Source organism: Xyrauchen texanus, chromosome 34 (assembly GCF_025860055.1).
Source record: "Xyrauchen texanus isolate HMW12.3.18 chromosome 34, RBS_HiC_50CHRs, whole genome shotgun sequence".
In the NCBI taxonomy this organism is placed as follows: domain Eukaryota; kingdom Metazoa; phylum Chordata; class Actinopteri; order Cypriniformes; family Catostomidae; genus Xyrauchen; species Xyrauchen texanus.
The window spans coordinates 4,352,562-4,369,808 of NC_068309.1; the positions used below are offsets into that span (position 1 = coordinate 4,352,562).

Consider the following 17,247-nt stretch of genomic DNA (forward strand, 5'->3'; position numbering starts at 1 on the left):
TCTAAGTCTATGTCTCTCAGATACTTAATAACAAAGTGATAAATGTTACTAGATGTTTTCCCTAATAAACCTTGCATTGTGAAATTATTCTGATTGATCATTCTGAGAGACTGAAAAAGCTGGTTTCTTTCTTGACTGTATTTTGTGCACTGAAATAAAATATGCTCACAGTTTCTGAATGAGTACAATGTTGGCATTTCCCTGTTGGATGTTTCCCTATTAATTTCAATGAAGAATTGAGCCCTGTGTGTCCTATTCTTAACTGTGTAATTATACTTTCCTCTCTTCTACTCCTACACTCTATCCTTCCTATACCCACTTCTGGTTGTATATTATATAAATGTCTCCCTTTATCCTGATCCACCCAATACTCCTGCCATTTTGATCTTGCATATGCTTTAATTAATATTTTAGCTTCAGTTTTGCTATATGGAACTTGTAATATTCTATTATGTTTTAGTGTTTGTTTTGCAAGTTTATCAACCTCCTCATTCCCTTTCACTCCAACATGTGCAGGTACCCAAAGAAACCTAATTTTTAAATCCTTTACATTTAACTTATGTAAAACCATACATATTTTATGAATTATATCATTTCTTATAGATTTCCCAGATTTCATGCTTTCTAAAGCTGAATAACTATCAGATATAATCACGGAGTTATTTAAATCATTTCCCTCTACCCATTCCAGGGCCAACAAAATTGCAACCAGCTCTGTTGTGTATACTGATAAATCATCTGTTATTCTTTCCTGACATATTACCCCATTCTTTGGAATATATACTGCTGACCCAGCATGTCCTGTCTTTGGATCCTTGGAACCATCTGTAAATATAAATGTATATTTAGAAAAATGCATATCCAGATAACAATTAACAATATCCTTCACTGCTACTTCCTTTGATTTATTTTTGATTTCCTTATGAATGCCTAAATCTACATCTGGTATAGGGAAAAACCATGGAGGAATAGGAGGGACTGAAACCGTTGAACAGTACTGTAACTTATGTAACCCTATATTCTCAGCTTTCACATCACCAATCCACCCAAAACTTCTGTAATTGGACTTACTGTGTTCCCAGCAGTCTTTTAAGATAGCTTTAGCTGGGTGGCTATCAACTTGTCCCCTCACATTAACCCAGTATGCCAACATCAGTTGTATCCTTCTGATCCTCAAAGGCATCTCACCCATTTCCACTTGCATAGAAGACACTGGGGATGTTTTAAAAGATCCACTACATATCCTTAGAGCCTGAGCTTGCATGACATCCAATGCTTTGACATTAGACTCTGCTGATGACATATATACTATACACCCATAATCAAAGACAGACCTCATTAGTGCCCAATATATATTTTGTAATGATGCCCTGCTTGCTCCCCATGCTTGTCCTGATAGACATTGTAGGATATTAACAATCTTTTTACATTTGTTAACCATTTTTTCCAAATGAATCTTCCATGTCAACTTTTCATCAAACCATATCCCAAGAAATCTAATAACTTTCACTTGCTCAAGAGGCTGAGTGTACAATTTTAAGGATACAGGTGTGATCTTATGCTTTTTTGAAAAACATATGACTTGTGTTTTAGACACTGATAATCTAAATCCCCATTTATTTGTCCATTTTTCCACTTCCTTAATTGCATCTTGCATTTTTGATTTAACATACAATTCATTACGACCTCTAAACCATAATGCTCCATCATCAGCATACAAGGATTTCCCAATTTTCTGGTCAATATTTGAGAATATATCATTAATCATAATATTGAATAATAATGGGCTACATACACTACCTTGTGGAGTTCCATTCTCAACTATATATACCTCAGATAATTCTGCACCTACTCTTACCTGTATATTCCTATTAAACAAAAAATCCAAAATCCAATTGTATACTTTACCACCAATTCCTAATTGTTGTAATTTAATTAATAACCCTTCTTTCCAAATCATATCATATGCCTTCTCAACATCAAAAAATACTGCTATTACCACCTCCCTATTAGTCTGTGCTTTTCTAATATCTGATTTTAAACATATTAATGAATCCATTGTACTTCGTCCCTTACGAAACCCACTCTGATACGGGGAAAAAAGGTCATTGCTTTCTAAATAATGAGTCATTCTATCTGTAATTATTCTTTCCATTATTTTACACAACTGCGATGTTAATGCAATTGGTCTATAACTAGATGGGTTTTTCCCTGGCTTTAAAATAGACACTATAATTGCATGTTTCCACACTGATGGAAGCTGACCAATTTCCCAAATTTTATTAAAAAAATTTAGTACTATTCCTAATGTTTCATCTGTCATATTTGCTACCATTTTATAACATACCATGTCTTTTCCTGGAGTAGTTTGTTTTGCATTAAGGACTGCTTTTTTCAATTCAAACATATTTAAAGGTACATCTAATGGATTTCCTGAATGTCCTTTCTTTTCTAAAACATCTGGGAAACTTTCTAACACTTCCCTTCTATTCACTTGTGCTTCCTTAGTGAGGTTCTCAGAACTATGCACTTTCTTAAATGTTTGAGCTAAAACTTCAGCCTTTTCTAAATTAGTAACTGCCACTTTATCACCACTATTTAATACAGGTAATTCATAATTCCTTCTAACTCCTCCCATCCTCCTTATCATTCCCCATATATCAGATAACTTCACATCCCTTCCTATACTATTACAAAATGTCCTCCAAAAGTTGCGCTTTTGTATCTTAATTGTTTTTCTAACTTCTGCCTGCTTTCTTTTGTACTCTATCAAAGCATCCTGAGAATGATATTTTTTAACATATTTAAAAGCTTTGTTTCTTGCTTTAACTACCTTACTGCACTCATCATTCCACCATGGTACATCCTTACATTTCCTATTTCCCTTACTTTTTGGTATTGATTCCTCAGCTGACAATATTATTTCATTTACTAATACATTATTAAACTCATTTATTTCTATTTCTTTAATCTCATTAAGTTTAAGACATTTATCTGCACAAATGACCTGAAAAAGTTCCCAATTCAGCATTCTCTATTTTCCACCTTGGAATATTTTTAATCCTTTCTTGACACGTCCCTGATCCAACTTTAATTATAATAGGGAAATGATCACTACCTATTGTAGTTTCCTTATCTACATTCCATGTACTAATACCTGCTATTATACTGGACACAAAAGTTAAATCAAGTACTGATTCAGTATTATTTATACAGTTAAACCGCGTTCCCTCTCCATTGTTAAGACATACCAACCATTTGTCATCAATATACTCTTCTAAAACTAAACCATTTGCATCTGTACTGTTGCTTCCCCATAACGTATTGTTTGCATTAAAATCCCCACACCATATTACCTCACCAAGTGGTGATCCCAAAATATTTTCCAAATTACTACCCTCTATTTTCCCACAAGGATTATAATAATTTATTACATCAATAGAACCTTTACTAGTCCATATCCATGGTTCGAATTACGTGGGAGCCAGTGGGAGCTGAGCTCCCATAGAGAGAGGATGAGCTCCCATGAAAGCAGTAAAATCATACACTTGTGGGGGTCTCTAAAAATCATCAGCACCATTATTTTAAATTACAAATAAAGCATTTTTTTCCTTCAATGTTTATGTTAACCCTTTTGCACGTATGATCGATCAACACCGGTGTGATTAGAACGGTCAGTGCATCACGTGATCAACTGCTAAATTCAAACGTGCTTTCGCGCTTTGGCTGGCGCTGAGCCAGAGACAGACGCGCTCAGTGCTGCTGTCATGTATCACAACCATAGACAGATCAACTGTTCTGTGTTTTCAACCACATAATGTTTATTTTAGGTTTCAGACATTTAAATACACATAAGTACTAGCAAAAAAATATTTTGAGTTTGTAAAATACACACTGATGTCTAGGGAAGCGGCAATAATAATCCTTTCCATTAAAGTTACGTTAAAATAAGACACGTTTTCATATCAGATACACATTGTGTAAGTAGCTTTACATTTTACTCTATGCTTCTCCCAGTTCACCGGCCACTTACTTTCATGTATTTCGTGAGAAGTTGAGGAATTGACGTGTTGTAAAATAACATGGCGCCGCCCATCGCACATACAGCTCAACTAACTTAACGCGATCGTTATAAAGGCGTTTAAACAACAAAACACATCCACTTGCACATATTTGACAATCGGAATATCAGTGTTTCATGTTATAGCTAATACATTTGTGAATATTTTGTATAAAAAAGGAAAAATGACATAAAAGCAGATCATCATTCATTCAGCGCTGTGTTGCGGTTGCGCTGTGTAACGTGACAAGCAATGATGCGTCACCATGGAAACATTAAAGTGACAGGTTCTAAATAACGGTCACCTAGAATAACTCACGCTGGGGGATCAGTTAGAATATTTTAGAAATAGTGTAAAGTTCAGAACCAGCAACCATGCCACCAAAAATAAAAAGACTGCTACCAACATCAGGTACAACTTTGGCAAAATTCGGGTTTATTTAAAAAAAAAAAAAAAAAACATCATCAGAGGACAGTCTACTCGTTTCTCTACTCCTGTATTAATAAACATTGAAATCAAAAGAATCAAGTGCAGTGTTAAGCAATTATTTATCACACACACCACGCTTATAGGCTACTTTTTTTTTTTTTTAAGAGACCCCCACAAAGATGAAATCATAATTCGAACCCTGTCCATATCCTTATTGTAATTGATTCCTTCTTATCATTTATTTTAATAATTTCATAGCTTAAACCATTTTGTATGAAAGTTGCTAATCCTCCCCCTTTACCCTTCTCTCTATCTCTTCTAACTGCTGAATATCCCTTAATAATAAAATCTAACTCTGATTTCAACCATGTTTCTTGCACACATATTATATTTGGTTTCTCTCTTAACTCATCTACATATTTCTTAAATTCTTGGCCATTTGCTATCAAACTTCTAGCATTCCATTGTAGTATGCCAACATTTACCACCATTTAATCTACACCAGCACTGTGCTGGGTAGACTGAGTATCTGTACTTAAGTTATCCCTAACTGTTTCCCAAACCATTCCTTTTATCCCCAAATATTTTTCAGCTGCTTTCACAATAATTTTAATCCTTTCGGTACGACTCGTTGTCTGTGCAGAACAATTGATAATTTCAACCATAAAAATCACAAAATCATGTTTGCGGACAACTAAATTGTCTTTCCTTGTCTTTTCATCATCTTCATTTATTATGTCATTTCCAATGCCCTCCCTTTGTTGTGGTATTACATTCACTCTGGGGACTAGTTTTACTGCTTCAGAGTAGCTAATGCCTTCAGTTACCTTGATCTGTACCTCTTTGTCTCTCTTACTAAATTCACAGCCCTGATATGCTGTACTGTGCTCCCCTCCACAACTGCAGCATTGATTGCGAACTTTGTCACATTCATCATAATCATGTTCTCCTCCACACTTACTACACCTCTTCTTTCCTTTACATACAGCCGCGATCTGCCCAAACCGTTGACATTTATAACATCGAAGTGGTGGAGGGATGTACAACTTAACCACATAACTCATAACGCCAACAAAAACCTTATCTGGTAACGTTTCCCCGTCAAACGTAAGCATAACTGATAAGCTGTCGCAAATGTCTCCAAATCTCTTAGTTTTGAGTCTTTTGGCTTCACATACTTTGACATGCTTAGGGCCAATCTCATTTCTCCCCCTTACCCCTTCCCCTTACTCCTCCCCCTTTGTCTGCATCTTCCCCTTGGCCCTCAATATCAAGTGAGTACTCAAAGAAATGAGACGCCACTTGATTACCGTTTGCGTCATCTTCCCTTGCCGCTAGCAGGCTGCTACGTCAACAGAGGCGACAAGCGCTGACATAAACAAACGAAGATGCCGTCATCACTTCACACTGATTTCAACTAAAAAACATAAATATGAAGTGTCATGTCAAGGATTATCAGATAGCTCAGCTCGACAAATAGCGCATAACTGCTAGCTGGCAGTTAAATAGCGATTCAAAACAAAAACAGTACAATTAAAACCGCTTGAACATTTTATTAAAAGTATCATAAAACACGAGTGTCATAATTATAATATCAATTAAACTGCTGAAAATACTTACATTTGTGCGACTCAGTTCGCCGTTCAGCCATGAAAAAAGTTTGATGCCGGCACTATTGAGAAATTCATACGTTGTAACCCCTCTCTTTGAAGTGTAGTCCTCCGCAAACTTCGTTTCAAGGGCTATGTAGCCCTACGCCTTGGCCCTAGCCCTTAATCAAAATGAGAATTGAGACGCCACTTCACCTCACATGAACGCGCAAAACCGAGGGGGAGGGGTAAGGGGAAGGGGTAAGGGGGAGAAATGAGACGCAGCCTTAGACCTTTTGTAAGTTGTATCGGATTCCACTCTCTGAACGTGGTACCTTCTTGCCCCAACTTAACAAATACCTTAAATTGTTCCCCATCATCCTTTAAAGAAGCCCTTTCACCACATTCTGTTGTATTATTCTTTTTCTTTTGATTAACTTTCCACTCTTTGTTACCCTCGTTGTCTTCCAATTCTCCAGTGTTCCCCAACTCTTCTGTCTCACTACCTACTCCGTCACTTCCTTCCTCCATCTACTGACCATTCTCAGCCCAGCTGTTGCCATGATCTACCTGACACGGAGTCAGTTTCCGTTTGTGCTGACGTTCACCCGTCATTCGCGCCCCTTCGCCCAAACCCGACGCCGGTTTACACTTCGCATCGCCTTTCAGTTCAAACACACGCTGTGACGTCATCAAGCTTGTTTACGGTTGTTGTTTTCTTCTTCGTCGTCGTCGTCTTGTTAATGGCCGCTCACTCCTTAGGATTGTTACCGCCACCTACTGTATAGCTTACATGGGTGAAACAACTGTATGTTTATTTGTATTTATATATATGAGGATGTAATGCCCCACCCACCCCAGAGGATCATATATATATATATATATATATATATATATATATATATATATATATATATATATATATATATATATATATATATATATATTTTACATTAGGTGATTTTCACACTTTTTATTGTTTTTATCAAATATGAAATTACAATATTGTCAAAAATGTGGTATCACAAAAAAACGTTTTTATTTTTTTGATACACAATGTAATGCATTACTAAGTATTTAATTACTGTAATTAAATTACTTTTTCATTAAAAAACCCACTAATTTAACAGATTACTCTTAATTTTTGAGTCATTTAATTACAGTTACTTCTGATGTAATTGTGTTAAATACTGTATAGACTATAAAACAATTCTATATAAAATAATAGTGAATTTAAAATGGAAATTTAACGTCTATTGTTAAAATGTATGTTTTTTCGAATTTAAAGCTGTAAAAAGTGGTTTAATCCATGTCTTCAGAAGTGATATGATAGGTGTGGGTGAGAAACAGATCAATATTTAAGTCCTTTTTTAAACCATAAATCTCCACTTTCACTTTCACTTCTGTTTTTGGCAATTACATTCTTTGTGCATATCGCCACCTACTGGGCAGGGAGGAGACGTTATAGTAAAAAAAAAAGGATACGAGGATAGAAATTAAACTGTTCTTTTAATTATTTCAAATAAATCATATAAAATCAAACAAATAAGAAAGAAAATAAATTTTGTTCGATCATTTTGGCTGTGTTAATGCCAACAGCATACATTTAGCCAAAGGTGTGTATTTTTGGGGAATTTTGAGATTTCAACCTCAGTTCCTTTAATACATCTATAATACACTGTGTACATAAAATAGTCACACTCAGGACCTTCAGGACAATTTCAGTGTCCCCCATTGAAACCCATTAAAACTGCAATATCTGATCCCAGTGCAATTAAAGCATAAAATCATAAATTCTATGATATTACGCTTTCAGTCCGGTTCCGGCCTTAAAAAATTTCATTTTTTTATATTTTCCACCAGATGGCGCCATTTTTCTCATGTTTAGCCTATGGAGCAAATACAAGCTTTTTTCCTATTTTCTGCGTTATAGAGCACTACAGGCGAATTGAATAAATTATGCAGCTAAAATTGTGTGGGTGTGTTGGTATGGATGTCAGAGTGTGTTTTGTATGCATGTGTTGAGAAAAACAACAGTGGCATTATATAAACAAACTGGCATTTAAATCCCAAAAATGAATGAATATGATCAGGATTGATGTTGGTTAAAAAATCCAAGTCAAAGTGGAAAATAATATGAATATATAATATTTTTATGGCAATTTTTGTCCTCAAAGGACAGGAGTTTTAATTTGTTTAAATTTGACACTGCACAAAAAATAATAACACATTAAATTGAAATGCCCCGAGGAACATTCATGATTATTTTAATAAAGATTTATGACTCAAAACAACTCTATTTTGTCTTGTATATTTTTGCTTATATGTTGGCATGTTAATGTAGCTGTACATTTCACTTGATGCATAATGAACTCTTAATATTTGGCTCTACAGGAAGGCAGAAATGCATGTTCTCTCTTAATATGTCTGTAAATAATTACTTTGCAGTATAACGTGTAAAATCATAACCTAAATTACCTGATTGGGGGATAAGAACACTGAGGACTATTAAAGTTTAAAGGCAAAGAAAATTGTAAGCAGAAACAAGGAAAACTCGATGATTTTATTTGAAATTAAACAGCACTTTATTTCTGATCGTGTTCTTGTGAGTGGTGGGTCCAGTTGTGAACTTCATTATCATGGTCAGCAATCTTCCAATCATGTTCTTTAATGGAATTGTTCGGTTCCCAAGAGACTGACAACAGAATTCCACGGAAGAGCCGATCCCAGCAGTACTCTGAGGCACAGTTCAATGTTAAACATTTCAGGTTTCCCTTACACCAGCAATACAGCGTTAATGCAACCATCATTTTCTGGGTTATTCGTCACCTGGGCGTATTTACCTGAAACCAGACATATTACATTTTCATCGTAAAATGACATTGCAATATAAATAAAGTTATTCAATTTATCATCCAATCCAGTCACTCACCCCAGATGACCTTTCCGCCTTGTGTGACCAATCCAAGCTCGCTGACGTTGACCTCAATGACTGTTCCCTTGGTGATGACCCCCAGAGTGGTGTATAAAGAGGACGAGGGGTTCTTCTTCACCCCCAAGATGGGCAAACAGAAAGTGGCCTTCAGTTCAGGATGAGTGACGTGTGCTTTTTTAAACCTCAAACCCTGAAAACAGATGCTCAAGTCAGGCATTTTCAACTGCTTTAATATACAAAAGAAGAATGCAAAACGCTGATTGTGATATTTTACCATAGGTCTGATGAAGCGTTCATATTTGGGCGGTTTGCGTGTGAAACCGTCTCCTACGAAACAGACTTTGGTCACCATTCTCTTCCAGGCTTTTTTCTGTCTCTTTCCAGTTCGGATGACTTTCAGAACTTCCGCCTCAGCCCTGGGCTCGGACTTTCGGAAGAGGCACCTCCCACTTACCCTAAAGAGACAAATAACAAAACGCATAATTGGTTTGGAACCGTGCAGAGACAGATTTTCCTAAATTCAAAAGATAGCTGGGGCAGGTTTTAGCATAATAAAATAAACATTGTACCAGGTGTTCTCCGTCTCCAATTATCTAATACAGTGGCAAGAAAAAGTATGTGTACCCTTTGGAATGAGCTGGTTATCTGCATTAATTGCTCATAAAATGTGATCACATCTTCATCAAAGTCACGAGTAGAGACAAACACAATGTGCTTAAGCTAATAACACACACACAATTATAATCTTTCATGTCTTTACTGAACACATGCCATTAAACACTCACAGTGCTGTGGAAAAAGTAAGTGAACCCTTGGATTTAATAACTGGTTGATCCTCCTTTGGCAGCAATAACCTCAACCAAGTGTTTCCTATAGCTGCGGATTAGACCGGCACAACGTTCAGGAGGAATTCTGGACCATTCTTCCTTACAGAACTGCTTCAGCTCAGACATATTCTTCAGATGTCTGGTGTGAACGTCTCTTGAGGTCATTCCACAGCATCTCTATTGGGTTAAGGTCTGGGCTCTGACTGGGACACTCTATAAGGTGGATTTTTTATTAAGTCATTCTGAAGTGGATTTAATTCGATGTTTAGTGTCATTGTTCTGCTGCATCACCCAACTTTTACCTAGCTACAACTGTACACCGCAACCCTCGCCATTATCCTGTAGGATATCTTGATAAACATGGGAATTAATTTTTCCCTCAAGCGGTCAAGGCACCGAAGCAGCCCCAAATCACCGCAGCAGCCCCTCCCTCCACCGTACTTCACATTTGGGATGATGTTTTCATGTTGGTATGCGATGCCCTTTTTATGCCATACATAGTGCTGTGTGTTCTTCCCAAACATTTTTCCAGTAGCATTGTGGAGTGTCAAGATGGTCTTTGGCTAAATTCAGGTGTGCAGCAATGTTTTGTTAGAAAGCAGCGGCTTCCTTCGTGGTGTCCTGCCATGGACACCATACCTATTTTATGTTTTGAACAGAGACGTTAACAGTTGCAATGATTCCTTCAAGTCTTTATCTGTCACTCTACGGTTATGTTTTCCCTCATTGATCATTCTGCGGTGTGCCCTTTTGAGTCATCTTGGCTGGACGGCCACTTCTAGAGAGAGTACCTATAGTACTAAATCACCTCCATTTATAGACAATTTGCCTAACTGTGGACAGATGAATATCTAAGCTCTTCCAGATAACTTTATAACCCTTTCCAGCTTTATACAAAGCAACAATTCTTGATCGTAGATCTTCTGAGATCTCTTTTTTGCGAGGCAAGGTCCACGTCAGCAGAGGCTTCTTGTGAAAAGCAAACTCAAAATGTTTGAGTGCTTTTTATTAGTCAAAGTAGCGCTAACCCACACCTACAATCTCAATTAATTAATTTGATGCCTGGTTTGCCAACTCGTGACTCTACCTTTTGTTCACATCATTATTCAAGGGGTTCATTTACTTTTTTCACAGCACTGTGAATGTTTAACAAGATAATGACATGAATGATTATAGTTGTGGGTGTGTGTTGTTAGCTTAAGCACATTGTGTTTGCCAATACTTGTGGCATTGATTAAGATGAGATCACATTTTATGACCAATTAATGCAGAAAACCAGCTAATTCCAAAGGGTTCACATACTAATTCTTGCCACTGTATTTGGTACAAGAATCTAAAAATTGCACCCAATTTCTCGGACAGAATTTTACGCGGCCACAAAAGAACCAAAAGCATCACTCTCGTGTGATTGGATACTTACAGCCTTTTCCTTCCTCTTCTGTTTGATCATGTTAGAGAGAACTTTAGCGCGTGTTTGGCCCTCTCTGTCCAGCAGGTAAGCTGGCACCGCCCCTTCTGGTGTCTTGTCATCATCTTTCTGTTTGCTCTTCCTCTGTTCATGCATCTTAATGCTTTAATACAAACATAAATAAACATGTAACAGGTTTGCAAAACTTAGATCTTTTTGCCTAGAATTTAAAATCAACATAAAATGACACATTGCAATCCATTTTACTACTGTAATGGGATGCATTTCACTGGCTTGTGAAGTGTTCTCTATATGACAGGTGGCATAAATAACATACAATGATGAATCATTCACAGTAAGACCAAGAACATGTATTATGAAGTTAAATGTTTCATTTCATGTTGACAATAACCAGACAAAAGCAAAGTACAGCTTATACACGTGGTAGGATGGAAGGCTGCGATGCTAAGGGCCGTTGTCATAGCAACAGGTGTACTCACGTCTTCTTCATCTGGATTTTCTCGGCATGTCTCTGTTTGTGGTAAAGTTTGGCTTTGAGGCCGATCATCTTTCTGGCTTTGTGCGAGCGTTCGTGTGCCTCTCGGCTCTCCTTCTTCCTCTTCTTCTCGTGGTGGTCCAGACGGTATCCATGACGCTTACGGTGTAACTCAATGTGCTCGTTCTGCGGCTGTAGACAGAAACATGATAGTTTATAAACACAAATTAAGCCGTATATTTGTATACTTGATTATGACTGACAAATCACAATCAAGAATGCCAGAGAGCTGTGTAAAAATGACTGAAAATATAACAATTTGATAATAAGTGACCTGATGATGACTCCACTAAAGTTTAGCAACATTATACCGGTAATTAAAGGGAACATGATTGTAGCTACACATATACATTAGATGTATTGGTTTTACCGAATAATCGGTGCAGATAGTAGCTTTTTGGAACTATCGGTTATTGGTGATTGCTGCGGATCGTTTTTTTCCCCCTTCATTTTGTGAATGATCAAAGAAAAAACTAATCTGGTGAAATATTTATACACAAAATCCTTAATCTGGTGAATATTTAGGAAGATTTTCTGTTTCAGTGGCATGCCCAAAATTAAAGGCTTATAACTCTGCAAAAAAAGGCGGGTCAATTGTTTGGTATCATTTTAAATAAAACAGAAAAATTATGATACTATCAGCCTATGAAACTGCTGAAAAACTAAAAATAAATCACACACACACAAAAAACACTTGAGCCAAAAACGTATTTCTTATTTTCTGATTTGACATTATATATCTCAGGGTGCAAATAAGGTGGCTCAGAAAAACTGCTTTTGTTTTGTTCCCAATTATGTCACCTGTAACTGAATAAAATTGTTGTTGATACGACAAAGCAATCAAAAGTTATAGCATTACAAAACTTATTTATCCTAGTGTCCAAAAAGATCTCCAATCAAATAAAAGTTTTGCATAGCATGCAGACATGATTTTAGTAATGAGATTCATTCTGTGCCATTTGAGTCATCATTGTGTCTGTGTCATGCACTTGGAGCCATCTCGTGATGTCCATATGTAATTACAGTGAACGATCCTCTCTGCCCATATTTGGATGACTTCCTCCTCTGGTTGCACCAATCTGGTTTAGCGTTCCATGACGCTGGACAACGTACTACATAATTTCCAATGAAGTCATTGAGGAAAGGTAACGTGTTTTTAGCCAGATGCTGTGCGCACATTGTGCTTCATGTGGATTATCTAATTGATCTATGCATTCGATTACATTGTGTGTGTGCTTGTTTTAACAGGAATCCCCTCCTTTGTGTAACAGTATGTGATATTTTATGTTCTATTTATTTTTTGTGAAGTTATATGTGTTTTTAACATGGATGTGCACGTCTTAGTGGTGTTTTGTGCAGCGATTAAATTATTAGGGATGTTTGTTTGGCATCGTGTTCAGATGTTGCCCAAAAAATGTCTGTGTTCGTCACTCTCTGTAAAATTTGTCATGGTTTATTTTTAGCAGTCATACTTGTTTTCATTTTATAAGCACTAGGACATTGAGGGGCGTAGCGTCCATTATAATGGCACATACATGACATTAGATAGACTTTTATGATTTTGGACCCCTCTTGTTTGAGTCCAGTGAAAAAATGAGTTCTAGTGTGAAACTTTATGCTGTCAATCAACCGCTGCACTAAAACAAGGTTTTTAAACTTTGCCGGTTAAAGCACATATACACATGCACAAATTCACATAACTTCATAGTCCCTGATGTGAACATAAAGAATTATACACACAAACAAAAACAAAAACACACACACACACACACACACACACACACACACACACACACACACACACACACACACACACAGCCACATGCCAGACTCACGCTAAACAAACACATTAAGCGACATTGACAGTATTTCTCTTCTTACCATGATGATATATGTTGTGTTGTTATCTTCACGACTATGTAAGTTGTTGTTTAATTCGCTGTTTAATGATTATTTCAGATAGTTTGATGTTTTTATTTAAGGCTCGAGCTCGCGGTGTTGTTCCCTCAGAGCCTGTTCCACAGAGGACGCGCGACCGGAAATTGCGTCCGTCTGAAACACCCACAATAACGCGAAACATATGCAAACTGTCGCCTGTTTAAGTAAAACAGACACCAAATATTTTTTGGGAATAATATGTCACATTTTTTGATCAGTGTTGGAATTAATATTCGTGGTTTGAATAAAAGTGTAATTCCGAGTATGTCGAGAAAAGTCAGGAATGAAATATTTCGACTATTTGTTTCTATCACGATCATTTCAGGTGAAACACAGTGTGAACAGCATGGCTGAAGAACATCCATTGAAGAAAAATAAAACCTTTAAATAAACTCTTTTATTGGGTGTTGTATATTTATGTGCTCGTATATATATATATATATATATATATATATATATATATATATATATATATATATATATATATATATATTTTTTTTAAATTATTATTTTTTATTTTATTTATTTATTTATTTTTAAATAGAAAAGGTGAACGTCATTATCATGGTTTTGTTGTGGTTAATAGTATCTAATCTTGTGTGTTGTAACCTGCTGTCACATTTCTGGAATAAAACTGGCACATTATATTTAAGTCAGTATAAATGACTCTTGTATTTATAATATTTCCATTTTAGGGTGAGGATGAAAAGCACAAAGTGGGTGATTGACTTTTCTATTTATTGTTTACTGTAATGATAAATTGTGTCCCATAGTCTATAATCCTACCAGTGATGCCCAGAATGCTGTCTATACAGGCAGCTTACTAGGTGTTGAGACATAGCCTTTGTATACAGAATATTCTGTATGTAATGTACACTACAGAGCTGATAAAAATGGAAGGATAGTAAACTAAAAACCAAACTAAACTTACCAAAAAAGAAAAAGGTGATGATAAAGATTGGCTGACCATTTTTGCTCTATACTTCACATATTTTATTTACAAACATCATGATGGGATTTTAATTTTACTATCAGGTATTTTTAGAACAACAGTAAGTTACAGATATCAGTTATCTTCTCTGTTTGGCTTAAAACAACAGCAAAACATATTCTTGGGATGTAAGAGCTTTTAAGAACTGAAACTGCTTTTACAGTTATTTTTTAGTTTATGTGCTGATTTTCATGACTGCTGTCTGTGTTTTCTTCCTCAGAAAAAGGGGAGAAACAATATAAGGTAGCCAACAGATTCGACAGGAACAGAGAGAGTTTAAATAAGTTCAGATCGGTCTGCAATTACACCTCTCTAAATTCACTGTTACGAAAATGTGTTACGTTTACAGCCTCTTTATGTTCTAATTATCTAAACTCAACTTCAAACGACTGCAGAAGAACAAAGATGTACTGTATGCGAGTAAACAAAATAAAAGCTGTCTCATGCTGCGTTCACACCGGACGCGAATAGCGCGTCAAATTCGCGCCTACCGCGTCTAGTTATACGCTTGACCACTTTGAATCCATTCGCGCGTCAAGAGCGAAATTGACGCGCGTAAAAAACAAAAGTTTGAAGCGAAATTTACGCGCGTGACGCGCGTCAGAGGCGAAATCCGTTGACGGCCATCTTTTTACAAGATGGCTGATGTTGATCGAGCATTCGTGGAGAGAGTCACCGCTCTGTATTTGCTCTGGAGAGCAGAACAGCGGCGTATGGGTCGTCGTCGCCGTACTTGGGTCCACCAGACCCTCCGGAGGCGTTCCCAGTTCGGCGAATTTCATCATTTGCTCCAGGAGCTGCGCCTGGATGACGGCCGCTTTCAGCGGTACTTCCGCTTGTCCCGCGCCCAGTTTGATGACCTGTTGTCCCGCATCGGAGCGAGGATACAGGCGCTCTATCCCAGCTGCGGAGCGCCTGTCCATCTGTCTTCGGTTAGTAAATGTATATAAAATGTTAAATACAGTATATTAAATATATGTTAATTTACGCTATGCTAGCAATGTTTTTCAAACTGTGTGGTACGGATACCACTGTTGGTGCTCTTTCTAGTGATACTCAGTTAACTGCTGTAACGTTAACCTAAAAAATAAAATATTATTTTGGCAGACGTGATAATGTCTCTATCTGTAAGCAATATGTAGTGCTCTTTCTAGTGATAACGTTACTCGGTTAACTGCTATAACCTAAAAATGATACTGTCATGTCTCTATCTGTAAGCAATTGTAGTAACGTTACTCTTTCTTTTGATAATCAGTTGGTTATTGGCACACTAGTGATTTAAACCATATACACATATACCCTTTTGTTTTGAAGATTCAAAACTTTGTTAAATTGCTTGCAAAATTGCTAGCAAACAAACAAATATGGTGCATTAAAGTAAAACAGACTGGTTATTGTATATAGTTGAATATGTAACTACAAGTGTACTTATAAAAATATTTTCTAGGTTTCTTGCCACAGGGGACTCATTCAGGACCATAGCGTCCAGCTTCAGGGTTGGTGTCTCAACAGTGAGCCAGATCGTCCACCAGGTTGTGACTGCAATCTGGGACTGTCTTGTGGAGGAGTACATGGCTGTGCCCACCACTGATGACTGGCGTGTCTTCAATTACCGCCTCTCCAGAGCCAGGTGCGGGACATGCTGGAGAGGAGCCACTGCCAGGTCTGGGTCGGGTTGCGGCCAACAACTCCTCCAGAGAGGCACTCCGGGTGAGGGATGTCTTCATGGCACACTTCTCGGTGGAGGGAGCAGTACCATGGCAGCCGACGGAGTAGCGTTTGAAGTCCTCCTCATGACTTCCCCACAACGGCTCTTTTAAGAGCCACCCACAAACCTATAAAGAGCTAAACTATCTAAAAAATAGTCCATTATTATTATATATATATATATTTTTTTCCCAGGTTGTCAGCCCCAGTTCCAGGATGTCAGGTCCACAACATGCACATTTATTAAGTTGAGAATTTTTAAAAACGTCAGGTTTTCCATGGTAGTATATCAGGTTAAATTATTTATTTATTTTTGTTTTGATGATAAATGGAGCCAGCCTCAAAAAGTAATTAACCTGTCCTGTGTTTTTTCCTTATTCAACACTGTCCAGACACTAATGTTGGTTGTCTTTACATTACAATAATAATGTTTCATATAATCTAGATTTAGATATGGAATAAATAGCAATCAATACAAAATCAAAATGTCTCATATATTGAAATCAAGTTATGTGATAAAAGATTTGCTTTGTTTGTGCATTAGAACCACACCAGGCATTTAGTCATATTACAAAATAATTTATTGAGGCCAAACATATGAAGTAATTTTAGGTATAACATTAAAAAACATATTTAGGCAAAACGTAAAAAAAATTATTTAGGCAAAACATATAAAATAACAATATGAACTGAAAAAAAATGAACAATATGTGCAAACTATTTACATTAAGAGACAGGAACAAAAAGGACCTCGCTTGGAAGGTGGAAGAGCCACAGGGAACGGCATAGGAGAAGAGGAAGGAGGG

At 36.8% G+C, this 17,247-nt stretch overlaps 1 pseudogene; it reads right to left on the reverse strand.

The window, feature by feature from the left end:
• Positions 1 to 8,640: 8,640 nt before the first annotated feature.
• On the reverse strand, positions 8,641 to 13,842 carry LOC127627727 (ribosome biogenesis protein NSA2 homolog; annotated as a pseudogene).
• Positions 13,843 to 17,247: the final 3,405 nt, after the last annotated feature.